General features: G+C 36.3%; 1 protein-coding gene across 1 annotated transcript in view; it reads left to right on the top strand.

The window, feature by feature from the left end:
* The window catches only part of LOC140753681 (Ig-like and fibronectin type-III domain-containing protein 2), a 181,067-nt gene that overhangs the window by 77,251 nt on the left and 90,269 nt on the right, over positions 1–13,547 (top strand). The window contains exon 2 of the mRNA XM_073088411.1: positions 1,760–1,796. The gene's annotated coding sequence lies outside the window, so the exon portion shown is untranslated. The remainder of the gene's footprint in view (positions 1–1,759; positions 1,797–13,547) is intronic.

Here is a 13,547-nt window from a genome sequence, read left to right as displayed (position 1 = left end):
CTCAAATATCTATTATAAAAAATAATTTTGGCAATAATTAAAAAATATTTTTGGCTTTTTTTAACGTAAGTTTAATTCTAAACAAAATACAGTTTACGTTGAAAATAACGAAACGTTCAGTTCAACGTCGTTGACGAATTTAACTAGTTAATTTCTATTGGGTTAACGTTGATTCGTTGAAAGTGAATCAACGGTTGATTTAACTAGTTCGTTGATTCAACGACCACCGCTAGTTCGTAGGTAACTTTTTTTCCTTTATTAGAAGTATCAGTCAAGCATGCAGTCCACTACAGTGGCTACTGCCGCACATGGACATTTATAATCAATTCCAGACAAGATTAGCTTCCTTACATGAGTTCGCACACACATGCGCCGCTGCCGCACGCATGAGGACTAAGCTGAAATACCTCGCATAAGTTTGTCTCCCTTACCACACCCTTCAAAGCTGAAACGTTTAACACTGCTGTTATTGGGCAGCAATAGGTGTGGCGGTGGTGTCGCCGGAGCCGAACCACAAAGGGTTGTACTTCCTTCTACTTTTAGATTATTTCATTACAATTTATTAATTTAGATATAAAATAAGTATAGTATAGTATAGTAAATAAGACAAATGGTATATGTTTTTGTCTTTAAGAGGATGTAATTTTATACTTGCGTAGCATCGTACTGGCCAGTACATAACTTCAAAGACAAAAGAATATGAAATCGTTTATGACAACCGAGCAGAACCGTGACCCACATGGCTTGGCTCTGTCAAATGATGAAATGTTGTTTATGGTCTTGAAAACCATTTGCGAACCTTTGCCCTTGACACGCAGTTAATATTTATTGAGGTATTATATTACATTGTTGTACTAATATCATGTCTAGTACGCACAGACAGACTGCATCATGTCGATATTGCCTTCACTAATTCACACCATAGATTTTTATATATTTTTTATTACTTCTGGTCACGGCCTTGGATTCCTTCCTTTTGTCCTTACTTTATTATCCTTCATATAAATATGACAGAATTATCGTCATAAAGTTATTTCGTTATTAAACCACAGATAAACGCTTGTCACAGATAAAACATTTGAATAAACAAAACCATTTTAATATTGTAACAAAACCACTTCAAAGTTAATAATTTTATTATAGTTACTTGAGAGCGATCACTTTGTTGAAATAATTGGATATTTTTAAAACCAATTTACTTAATAATAAACCGCTGTAAAAGCGTCTCGATTTAAATAAAATAAATAAGACGAAGTAAGGTTACATACTAATTTACCGCCTTTAAATTGTCTATAGATCATTGCACAGATAAATAATAAAATTATATAACAGATGACCACAGATGCAACGTGCGGCAACTGCGCACGTGTGTGTGACGCAATCGAATCACTATTGCGCAGTGCCTTCCTATTACAATGATTACTTTTAGTTTTTTATCGACTCATACAATATCTAAGCTTAATTATTAACACGTTTGAATAAATTGTTGCGTTTAACTTAATTTATTATACGAGATTCCATGCAAGGTTCCATCCGTAGATAGCCCCGTATATGGTTAAATCATAATTATTGTTTTAGTACATAGTGATCTCTTGAAAAATTGCTTGAAACTTTACAACTTTATTTACCAGTACGAGTAGTTCCCGTTTGTAGTAGAAAAAAGAGGAAAAAAATATATTTTAGCTGATCGATAATAGAACGGAAAATTTAACATTGTTAGTACGAGTATGTATAATAACTATCTTTTTATTTGTTTCAGATTGGAGTTTGGCTGTGAATCTATTTAAGCTATTAGTGTAAGTAAACTTCCTCGTAAATTAAACATAATGTTAAATATATACTTATATATAATATATAATCTTCCTGCCGACAACCTACTGCCTATCTGCATTGGAAAACGATTCCCCCGTTTAGTTTTAATATTTACTTAGGTGAATGTGAACAACATTGTCTCGAGCTTTCAAATTTTGTACTTTTAAAAAACCAAGAAGCATGCAGCCCATCTGAAGGCTAACTTCGAACACATCATGTTACTCTCATATTTTCCCACACCCCTAAAACATAGATTAGTAACGGAAACATTTTCTTGTTAGGAGTGAGTAATTCACTCCTAACAAGAAAATGTAACCAGTTTAGGCAATTGAAATTGTCACTGTCATCTATTTTCGTGTTTGAAAAATATTAAAAAAATGGTTTTTAGAGCATTTACGAATGAAACGATATTTCTCCGCACTTTTTATTCGATTTCGGGTTTTTGCACCACTTAACTGCACAGGTCGGCATTGTTCCGCGTAAATTACACCATCACAGTCGGAGACGTAATAGGAAAACAGTTAGGCATTTTACATTAAATGGCTGACACATAGTCAGCTATTTAATGGCTTCCTTCAAGTACAAGGCGGTGAGATATCTATACTTATCTATGCCCTTAAACCAGAAAACTGCTATCACAACACAAAAATAGGTGTAATTGTGTCTTTCAGTACCTATATCTGTTTTGTATGCAAATCGTCCTATTTTTATTTTGTTTTCATTTACAGATGAACTGTTCATTGTAATGAAAGTGACTTTGAGTAAAACTAAAACAATTATGTTTAACCTTTGCACAGCTGAATAGCACAGACATCGGCATTCCAAATTTAAATAATAATACAAAGTACGTTATTTCGAAACAGTTTAGCGTTAATCTGTGGAACAACACATTTGAATAGAGAACTATAAATACGTTTAAATGGTGAAGCATAAAATGAGATGTTTGTTGTCTAAAGACGGAATTGTGGCCTTATGCATCTAATAAAAATGTAACGTAGACATGATGTCTCTATGTTACTTGTATACAAATAACTTAAGTAACTAATAAGGTTAGCATAATAGGACGATAAGTAACACAAAACTTTCACATATAAGCTACGTTTCGTTGCCAACTTGTTGCTATCCCACAGTTGGGCTACGAAGCTACGATGTCTCACGACGAGTCTTAGTCCGTAATTCGTTTCCATTTTTGCCATCTAGGGTAATGCTTCCAGAATAGGGCTACGGTATCCCCTGCCTGTCGTAAGAGGCGACTAAAAGGGGGCTTACGGGGTTGCGGGCGGCATGAGTGGGAGCTCGAACCGCCCGGCCAGCGACCCCGGGAAGGACGGCGGTATGTGTGGTCGCATACCGTCGTACACACCAGACGGTGTGGCGAGCGTCAAGCTCACCTGGGCGGAACCCGACGGGGCAACGCGCTAATAGGACTCGTTCTCGGTTGCGTTCCTTTGGAGATCCCGGAGCCCTCTACGCAGCGCCGAGGACGGCCACCGGGGGGGTTTTAGTGCGGTAAGAATCCCACACAACTCTGTATAGCTCCGACGGCACCGGGTACCTTTTGAAGGTTTCCCCCTCGTTAACAAAAAAAAGGAAGGGTAATGCTTATCGTATTTATATCTGATTCTTTGGCAACAACTTATTCTTTGATAACTAAAGACATTTGAGATGTCGTTAATTCGTCTGAATTTTGGGCTACATGTTACATAGCCTATATTTTAAAGCAGTCCTTTTTTGTTTTTATAATAATTCTCTAGTTACATTTTAGTTATTCTTGTCATTACAAATATTATAAAAGTAAAAAAAAAATTATAAAAATAAATGTTATTTACTTCTTCATAATCGCTCGCTTTTTGTTAAAGGCACATTTTCTTATATTTTTTCTTCAATGAAGCAAGCATGTACAATGTACATAGAATCTTTTCGCTTACTCTATGGCAGCAAGCTCAATAGAGAGGGTTGACCTCGCGGCTTGACATTGACAATCTGTCACATCTTATGTCATACATTGCCGCCAAGTCCAGTGACACAGATAAAACGAGACATAGTTTATGTTCCGTCTTTACTTTAGTGTGCGGTTTTAACGCAAAGATTTCCGGTACATTCTTCTCATTCAATTAGTAATGTTTATTCTTAAATTATCACATGAAAAGCAATAAGAAAAGAATGGAGAAGAAATAAGGAGGACAAAATTACAAAAATATTTATTACTTATGCATTTACAATTACTTAGGGATAAATTCCAAATGAAATTGTAGATATATGTTTATTTTATGTGGGATGTTCAAATTATTAAACTCGGTAACTAACCACTAGAAGTAATTATCTTCTTCTATCTCTAGTCTCTTGCAATTTAAATTTTTGCAGAATATTCTTAAATCCTTAAAACGATTTGAAATTGAGCTTAATATCTAAATTACAGCAATCAAAAGCAAAGCTAAGCAATTTCTTAAAGTAAATAAAGAAAGCGCAAAGTTATTTGCGTTTCTAAGCGCCAATAAAAAGAAAATGTCTACGTCTGATCCTCGCCCTTATTTCTCGTTCTTTGTTCCTTTTTTCTTGAATGAAAAAACTTATACCGATACGAATTCCTTTTAAGAAATTTTATTTATTCTTCATTAACAAAACAAGTAGGCTTTATTTAAAACATCCTTGTTACTTCACAAAAGTAAAAAAAGAAAAATATAACTTCGTTTTTTTAACGTTTTAATAAACTTTCCGCCAGAAACTTTCGTTAGAAACCGCACAAAAATTGTATTTCTTGTATTTCGCCCTTTTTTTTAACCCTTGACCGCGCAAAGGCTTAAAATGTCAGGTCACGAAATTAATGAAACAGTTTAAGAAATTAAATCTATTAAAAAACTAACGTAAGCGTCTGTAATTAAAACTTAAATAAAATAATATATAATTACATGAAACATTTGCCCAAATTGCGAGTTACTTTTGCCACTAATTAGTGACGTCTAAAAAGCCAGGAATCCGTGTTAAGTAAATCAGAACGAAGTAAATATTCCTAGCTGCCTATGATGGCTTGTTAATTGCGCGCGACTCATTTTTTTTACCTTAAATCTATATTATCGTATACAAATAAATAGTGCGTCCTTGTTTTTATAATAACTGCCATTTTGGTAGAGGTCTATTTCCAGCAGGGGACTTTCAAGGGCTGGATAGAGGCGCATATATACCCATTTGGATTGTGTCCGTCAGCTATTTGAGCGGTCTCATCCGTTCAGTAATAAGATATAATAACTTTCACCCGTAAGGTGATTGATAATCAATTTGTCGAATTTATGCCTATCAAATATCAAAATTGATAAATTTTTGATAAACAAACATTTTTTAATTTCTGTCCTGCGCTGAGTACAACCGATTATCAACTAAGAACATAAATATTGATATTTTTCACGACACTATTCTCCACTTTAAAAAGAGGCTCATCTCTCTTCTCCGTCCCGAGTAAGCCATATATATTTTGTTTTTGTTTTTCATATGTATGTAATACTTTTTTCTTTTATACGTGTCTTCTAAACGTGTCTCAAATTTTGCGATTGTTTTACACTCCAGTAATTGGCATGCATATAGCACTACCATGAGTTGGCATAGAAACGCCACTATAGAAATTGTAAATAGAAAACTATTGTCATTTTGCTAGTGAATAACATAACTACTATCGTTACGGTATTTCTTGACAACGTCTGTCAAATTAATGACTCATGGAACCGAATTTGTATGGCAATAGATAATAATGACATTCGCTAGCGATTTGATTTCGATAGGTTTTTTACGTATCGAGTTACGCCACTACGGATTTTAGTTCTACGAGTAACCACCAGAGGCGCTGTACAATTTTTCATACATTTATTTTACGCAGTCGCTAGCGAGTAATACTTTTGTAAACTCATGGTAGTGCTAGTCTATATCTCGTGAATGTTATTTATATGAATGATTGTATGTTATACTGTTGTTGTGTCTAAAATAAATAAATAAATCTTTGATAGGCAACATTTTTCATTTTTTTTAAAGATTGGTAGCATTACATAAATAGCCATAAGACTAGTAGAACTCCAACCCACGACAATTCCTGTGAGGTCGATGCTAATTCGATTCAATTACATAAAAACAATCTGCGTCCATGTAGTTCCAAACGGATAAATTATAATACAAATGAACAAGATATTCCACATAAACGGATTGTCATTGAACTAGAAATGGCGGTTGATGATACATCCATACCGGTTATACGAGTGAGCTTGACATTGTTGGTGTTGCCATTTGATATTATTATTTTATATTCCCAGGGATTTTTTTTTCTTTTTCTCGTTTTTTCGTGTTTTAGTGGCCTGTTCTTTTTGTTGCTTTAATACTTTAAAATATTTGTCCTGTGATTAAAATTAAAATCAAAAATGCCAAAACAAAAACCGTTACGTTAGAAATAAATGTAGCGATGTGATGATGTACCTAAGTTCTAAAACATTATTATCCCAATACATATCCCATTTGATTCAATATCATATAAGACTGATTAAAGTTGACTGGCCAGAGCAAATTAAATATTTAATATCGGCTATTGATCTAGCGGGAGCCCGTAAGAGCTAATAAAAAGGCCGTTATAGTTACAATGAACCAATATTCCTTTATGTGTTAGAGTTATAGCTGTTTTTATATCGATCCTAATGAAAACCTTCGATCTTTTGCACGTTTTTATATGCAATTTGTTTTTTTTTTATATAATATAGGAGTAGCATGAAGTCCACCTCATGGTAAGTAGCTACTGTCGCCCATGGACATATGTAATCAACCCCAGACAGTATTAGATATTCCTACCAGAGGTCGGCCACAGATGCGGCGCTACAACTATTTTTGCCTAATAACATCAGTGTTAAGCGTTACTGTGTTCTGGCTTGAAGGGTGTGATGAGAGAGGTATAGTTATTCAAGGCCTCCCAACTAGTCCTCAGGGAAGTTATGCATCTATGGCCGACCTCAGATAGGACTTTTATCTTATCTAGGATTGATTACAGATGACCATGGATAGCAGTTGCCACCTACAATCAGGTATTTTTTTACTTTATAATAATTTTGTAGTTTAAATGCCTGTCAGTACAATACAACATCAAACGTATTACGTTGATTTTTCACTACAGTTACTTGCTTACGTGGCTCACTTTCTTAATAATTAGGCAATAAATTAGTATCAAGGAAGTGAGACAGACAGACAATTTCGCATGCGAGGCGTTGATACGTTACCAGCTTACCATACACGTTCGCCTTACGTCACACTACCACTATAAGTACCTACCACTCCAACACCAATTTTTTGTTATGGAAGTCTGACAAGCATATTTTAACTGCTGGATTCGGAAGAAGGCGTAGAACTTAGGGTAGAACACATAGGGTAGAAAACCTAAAAGAATTAGTTTGCTGTACTCCTCACTTTTCATAGTAACTAGGGGTCGCAATACCGGACCATCTAAGCAAAACCGGTATTTTCGGTACTGACCCCAGACAAATCCCGGTATTCCGGTTTTTTCGATATTTTCGAGATTAAGATACAGTTACTAATTTTTACTAAGCATTTTACTATGTAATGTTAATTTAGTGGAATTCCGAAGGAAAATAGGTCCTACTACTTAATACCAAGTTAATTGCAGAAATTTATGATTTAATAACGACGTTATGAGTTCCGAATTCATCAATAAATGAATTATATAAAAATATATGTGGAAAGCTGGAAAAAAATATCTCTGTAGTCGTGCACTCTTGACAGAGTGGTCGTGGCATGATGATGACAACTGGTCAGTCATCCACAGCTGCCTTGAACAGACACTATTGCGATCCTTCGCCACCGCCTTCTATGCTGGCCTTGCGGCAACACTCGACGAGGAAACACTGTGTGCTAGATTTTATAAGGTCTGTTCAGCGAGTAGGCGATCTGCCGCGTGACCACTTTCTATCTACCTTTCACGGAACTACAACCGTACTACTGAGTTCTCGTCCCTAAATATGCGGCCGAAATATTTTAGTATTCTAATCCAGATAATCGTAGATCCAGAGAATAGTATTTCTAGGGCATCAATTTTACGGCGATCTTGCATCCGAATCGTCTACGTCTCTGCAGCGTAGAGAAGGATAGGAAAAACTAGACTTTTCATAAGTCTTATATGTAACCTAACGATAAGGCAGACGGGCTACCTGATGGAAAGCAGTCACCGTCGCCTATGGACATTTGCAACACCAGAGGAGTCGCCAATGCATCGCCGGTTTTGAAGGAGAGCTCTTTTTACACCACTCTTGAAGAGCCCCACGTCATAGTCCTGAGGGAATACCTCAGGAGAAAGTTTATTCCACATTTTGCACGTACGCGGCAAAAATGAACGATCGAACCGAACCGTGGAGGACCGCCACGGGTCCAGTTGATGTGGATGTGACTTGTGTCTTCATGGGGTTGAACTCAACAAGGGTAAGACGACCCCATTTCAAGACCTGCTCCAGAGAGTTCTCGATTTCAGACACAAGTCGGATTCTGCTTTCTTCCACGAATGTCCGGGAGGTATCCGCACGGCCTGTGTACATACCATCTTCCGTGCTATGATCTGCATAGCAATGAATGCCACCGGTTAATAGCAGCAAATCATTGATATGCAGAATAAAAAGCGTGGGAGATAATACAGACCCTTGGGGCACGCCAGCGTTGATGAGCTCCGTGTCTGAGCAGCACCCGTCAACTACGACCTTAATATGCCGCTCAGACAGAAAGCTGGCTGTCTATGTGCACAACCTCTCGGGAAGACCTTAAGATGGTAACTTCGCGAGAAGGACCCTATGCCAGAGCCGGTCAAAGGCCTTAGCGATGTCCAGGCTTACGGCCAATGCCTTCCCGTTGCTCTCAACAGCTTGTTCCCAAAGGTGAATGAGGTACACAAGAAGATCACCAGCTGATCGGCCCTTGCGACAACCATATTGATCTGTCTTGGTGTTGCGGTTCCTCCAAATCTTATCAAGCCTATCGACAGCAGATCTTGTTAAAGCGAAGATCGTGTTGGCGGGTTGTTTCTTGACGCCTATTGTCATAATTGTCATTGTTATAAAATATTTTGAAAATATATCATAAAAATCCCACATAACCCGGCGTGGCTCCCACGTCGTCGGGTACCTTTTGAAGGTTTCCCCCTCGAGAAAAAAAAAAAAAAAAAAGTTGTGTCGATTGTAACGCTTGTTTAATATGGACTTTTGCATTGTGCCAGAGTCCATTGGAGTCAATTTATATGACTATAACTTTATTTTGTTTTATTTTACTAAAAACCGAAAATACCGAATATCCCGGTTTTTGTGAAATTAAAACCGGTATTAATAAGACCTAAATTTGGCCCGGTATCCCGGTATTTTCGAAATCTCGAATACCGGATTGCGACCCCTAATAGTAACTGCCTCTTTAATAAGTATTTAGTTGACTAAGAAGAAGATGAGTTCGGATTGAATCGGGCCTAAATATGGAAAAATTCTGGGATATTCACAGCTTCCTCGATGCCGATTGGTGGAAGAATTTACGAATTACTGCTCAATTCGAATTTATTTTTAAATACCCGTAATTGACACATGTTTTCACGGTTTTGAACAATGAGAACATAGCTCTTTAAAACACTTTCCATGATGATGTTTGGACTTGCCTCTATGAAGAATATCGAGGACAAAATATTAATTAATAATATTATTGTTATACTTAATTCATTCGAAAACACATCCAAATTATGTAATCGAAATAAGACAGGTAGGTGTTTCGGAAGATAGTTTACAAAATTGATATTGCATTTTAATGTCCGTAGCGGATAATTCCCACGGATTTAAACGGAATCTATTAACGCGAAAGCCTTAGCCAACGCCTTCTTTCCGCTCGTTAAAATTAATTAAAATAGTTCCATAAAAACTTATTGAAAAGATCCTAAGTGTTGTTCATAATAGGGATACTATAAATGTCTGAACCTAAAAAGCTGGAATCCAGGACTTTATAACAAGATACTTAATTAAAATAAGCTTTAAATTATAGTATACGTGACTCATTTATAGTTTATTGATTTAAAAATTTTTCATCATAATACTTGGTTGAACAATTCCTGATTACTAACATTTGAATTTCGATCCTTGGCGTTGTAAAAAAAAACTCTAAAAATAAATGAGTGGGATGATTTCTAAACTGCAATTCGGATAAAAAATATCAAAAGCTTGAAAATTCAAGGGCTCGTAAGAAAAAATCTTAAATATGTCGTTTTAGGACTACGGCGAATTACATGACCATATGTTTTTCTTAATAAAAGAAAGTAATTACACAATTACAGATAAGTAAAGTAATTACAATATACTGGCACAGATTAAACAGATTTTTCAAAGAAAGAATTATTGACTTATGAACATATCGAGAAGGCCAGGTTTTTAAAGAAGAAAAAAATGCGTGAATTTATTATTTTCATAGACACCTGGTTACAGAGCCTGGGGTCTTTGACTCCAAACAAGTTTGCGACCATTTCTAAAGGTCAGCTTTGATTGTTTACAACTGCCGCGGGTCCATTGAACCTCCGGTCACATTGATTTTATTGCTAATTTAGTTCAACTGGTTTTTTATTTATTTTTCCGACGCTTATACTCTGTTTAGTCCGCCTGCCTGGCTAGTATAATAAAATATAGCAACATTGAAATTATTTTTATTATCACTTGCTTAAACTTAATTCCAGGAACACTATACCTTGAGGGTTTTTGAAAAATCAAATCAAATTTATTTGTGAATAAAATTATTGTATGTTGTTACACTTTTTTGTTACATAGTCGCTTGTTCTGCCACTGATTGGCTCACAAATATGTCTCATCTATAAACTATTATTGTAATTATAAAAAGGTCTTAAGGATGTGTGAAATCTAAAAAATTGGACTTGGGCAGGGGAGTGTTCTAAGCTTTTCGCTGTGAGAGCAAACTCGTAGGAAACTTGTACGTTTCACAGTTATGTTTATTGGAGCATTATTTGTGGCACTTTTTGTAATATTCATGCTTTTGAAATTAAAAATTTTCGTGATTAATTTTAATTTGCGCGTCAAAAAAATTGTGTTGCATTTTAAAGAGTAATTTTGACCAATGTTCTTGTTTGTTCAGTTAGTTGCCATGTTCTTTTTTATTTTATATTTAATTGAGTAGCCAATGCACACAGTGTGCTAGCCTAGTGGTAAGCCTAAGCACTAGCTATGCATATTAATCCCATGCATAAATTATGCCATAATCACAAACAGATCATTGGTTGTATGATAAAATATTAATTGCCGTAACATACAACAACTGATGTATTATTTGATCGCAATGCCGCCGACCTTGGCGAGCTATTGAATACTGATGCTCGAGGAAAGTCCCGATAAGGAAGCAAGGACTTCCAGAAATGGACCTGCTGATGTTGTTGGGTTGTAGATCGTCTTTTGTTCTAATACAAGATCCAACCTTGATTTTTTTCGTAAGTAGTAGCAAAGAAACATGTAGTCCTCCCAATGGTAAGAAGCAAACACATTGCTTCGAACATTTGCAAATATCTTATATATAAAATTCTCGTGTCACAATGTTAGTTACCGTACTCCTCCGTACGTCCTCCGTTACCGATTTTCACCAAATTGTATATGCATATTCAGTAGGTCTGAGAATCGGCTACTATCTATTTTTCGTACCCCTAAGTGATAAGGGTTGTTCACTCTTAACATTTTTTATTTATATGGCAACACAACGTTTGCTGGGTCAGCAAGTATCCTAATAAAATAAAATGATTTCTTGATCCAATTTACAACTTTTATTCTTCCCGCGCAAAATACACCTCAAACGTCAAGAGCGTTCTTTTTATTTTTTATGCTAACTCATACAATCGTACCAGGCAATTACTATACAAATGGGCACTTATTATCATAAAACATAACACATCATGAAAACAGTTCATTAAAATAACACTAACAATAACCAACATAGCTAAGATTAGAAAACATCCGATTAGAATAGTCGGAAACAGATACGTTGCTACGCCTGAGGCCTAATTTGAGACGTCTCAGATAAGTATGTCGTCCTTCCCACTCCCTTCAAACCATCATTACTTACTCCTTACTCTTCAAACCAGAATACAGCAGCGCTTAATACTATTATCAGCAGAAATAAGTGTGACGATGGTACCTCCAAAGTTGTACCATAAAGGGTTCTACCATTCACAATATAATCTCCACGCCATGCCATTAACCAACAATTTTGCACACATGACGCAAGAAACGTTTAAATGTTCCAGACGAGTAGCGTCGGTCTCACATCACTTGCTCCATCGCTTTGGCTAAGTTCCTCTCAAACCTCTTGTCTCACCACGGTTATGTAAGCGATAGCTGATAAATATAGTTGAGTACGCGTTGGCCTTCGATTAGCTAATTAATAGATTAAACTATTACTTCATCGTTTTAGCTAAGTTCGTCTAAAACCAATTGTCTCACCACAATCACATAAGCGATAGCTGATAAATGCGGTTAGAGGTAGACGTTCTGTTAGTTATTTGAGAGATTAATCGATTTATTCCCTTTATTACGAACAGTTCTTATCTCTAAATATTTCAGTAAGAACAGTACGTGGTCACTATTACAATTTAATATGCCATCTGATAGCAAGGCATAAGTACTCTTTAAGGGACCCTGAAGAATTGAAGCTACCCAATATTGGTCGTAAATACGGTGCCACTACTCAAACCAAAACAGGGCCACTACTATTAAGTAGTAAAAAACAATGGCTCTGCAAATGAAACACGAAATATGGTAGGTTTAATATAAATACGTTTTTTATCAATACTAAACAGTTATCACTGCAGCGTGCAGACAAAAAACGCAAGTTGATCTATAAATCCATAGGTGAACGAAGGTAGGAATTTATCCTACAGTTAGCCATTAAGTCAAATACAATTGTTTACGCTTATTTATTTGTGCGATATTGATGACAACTTTGTGCGATATCTCTCAACTCGCTCCTCTTTACTCGTTTAAGGTCGAACAACCTCACTTAGCATGCACCATTATAGCATCTAATTTAGTACGTACATCGTAATGCACGTACTTATAATTACAATTAAATCGTGCCATCTGCTATGCAAATGTATGCCCTAGACACCGCCTTGACCTGACTCCGGATGAGCCATAAGATTGTATAGTTTACTGTATAAATGGTCATGTCATGATCAACGTATTAGGATAATGTGATATGGAAGATATTATGGGCATGTAATTTTTATATGTGATGATCGTGTTTGCAATTATAAATGCAGTCGTAACGTATGTATGTATGTGTTAAAAGGTGGTAGAACCCATTGTGGTTCGACTCCGGCGGCACCACCGCCACACCTATTTCTGCCTAATAACATCAGTGTTAGGCGCTGCTGTGTTCCGTTTTGAAGGGTGTGGTAAGGGAGACATACTTTTTTGAGGCATTCCAGCTTAGTCCTCAGGGGTAGAAGCGCATCTGTGGCCGACCTCAGGTAGGTATATCTAATCCTATCTGGGGTTGATTACAGATGTCCATGGGCGGCAGTAGCCACTTACCATCAGGTGGACTGCATGCTTGTCTGCTACTATAATATAAAAAAAAAAAAATGTAGAAACAATTTGGTTCGCCCGGAAAGGTATCACTGCAACACCTATTTCTCCAGTAAAGCAGTTTTTGTGATTTTATGGAAATGTATGGATGCCGACAGGCTT

Source organism: Epargyreus clarus, unplaced genomic scaffold, assembly GCF_041222505.1.
Source record: "Epargyreus clarus isolate Ecla_fem2 unplaced genomic scaffold, WU_Ecla_fem_2.2 ptg000027l, whole genome shotgun sequence".
Lineage (NCBI taxonomy): Eukaryota > Metazoa > Arthropoda > Insecta > Lepidoptera > Hesperiidae > Epargyreus > Epargyreus clarus.
This window is presented reverse-complemented; position numbering and strand designations above follow the sequence as displayed.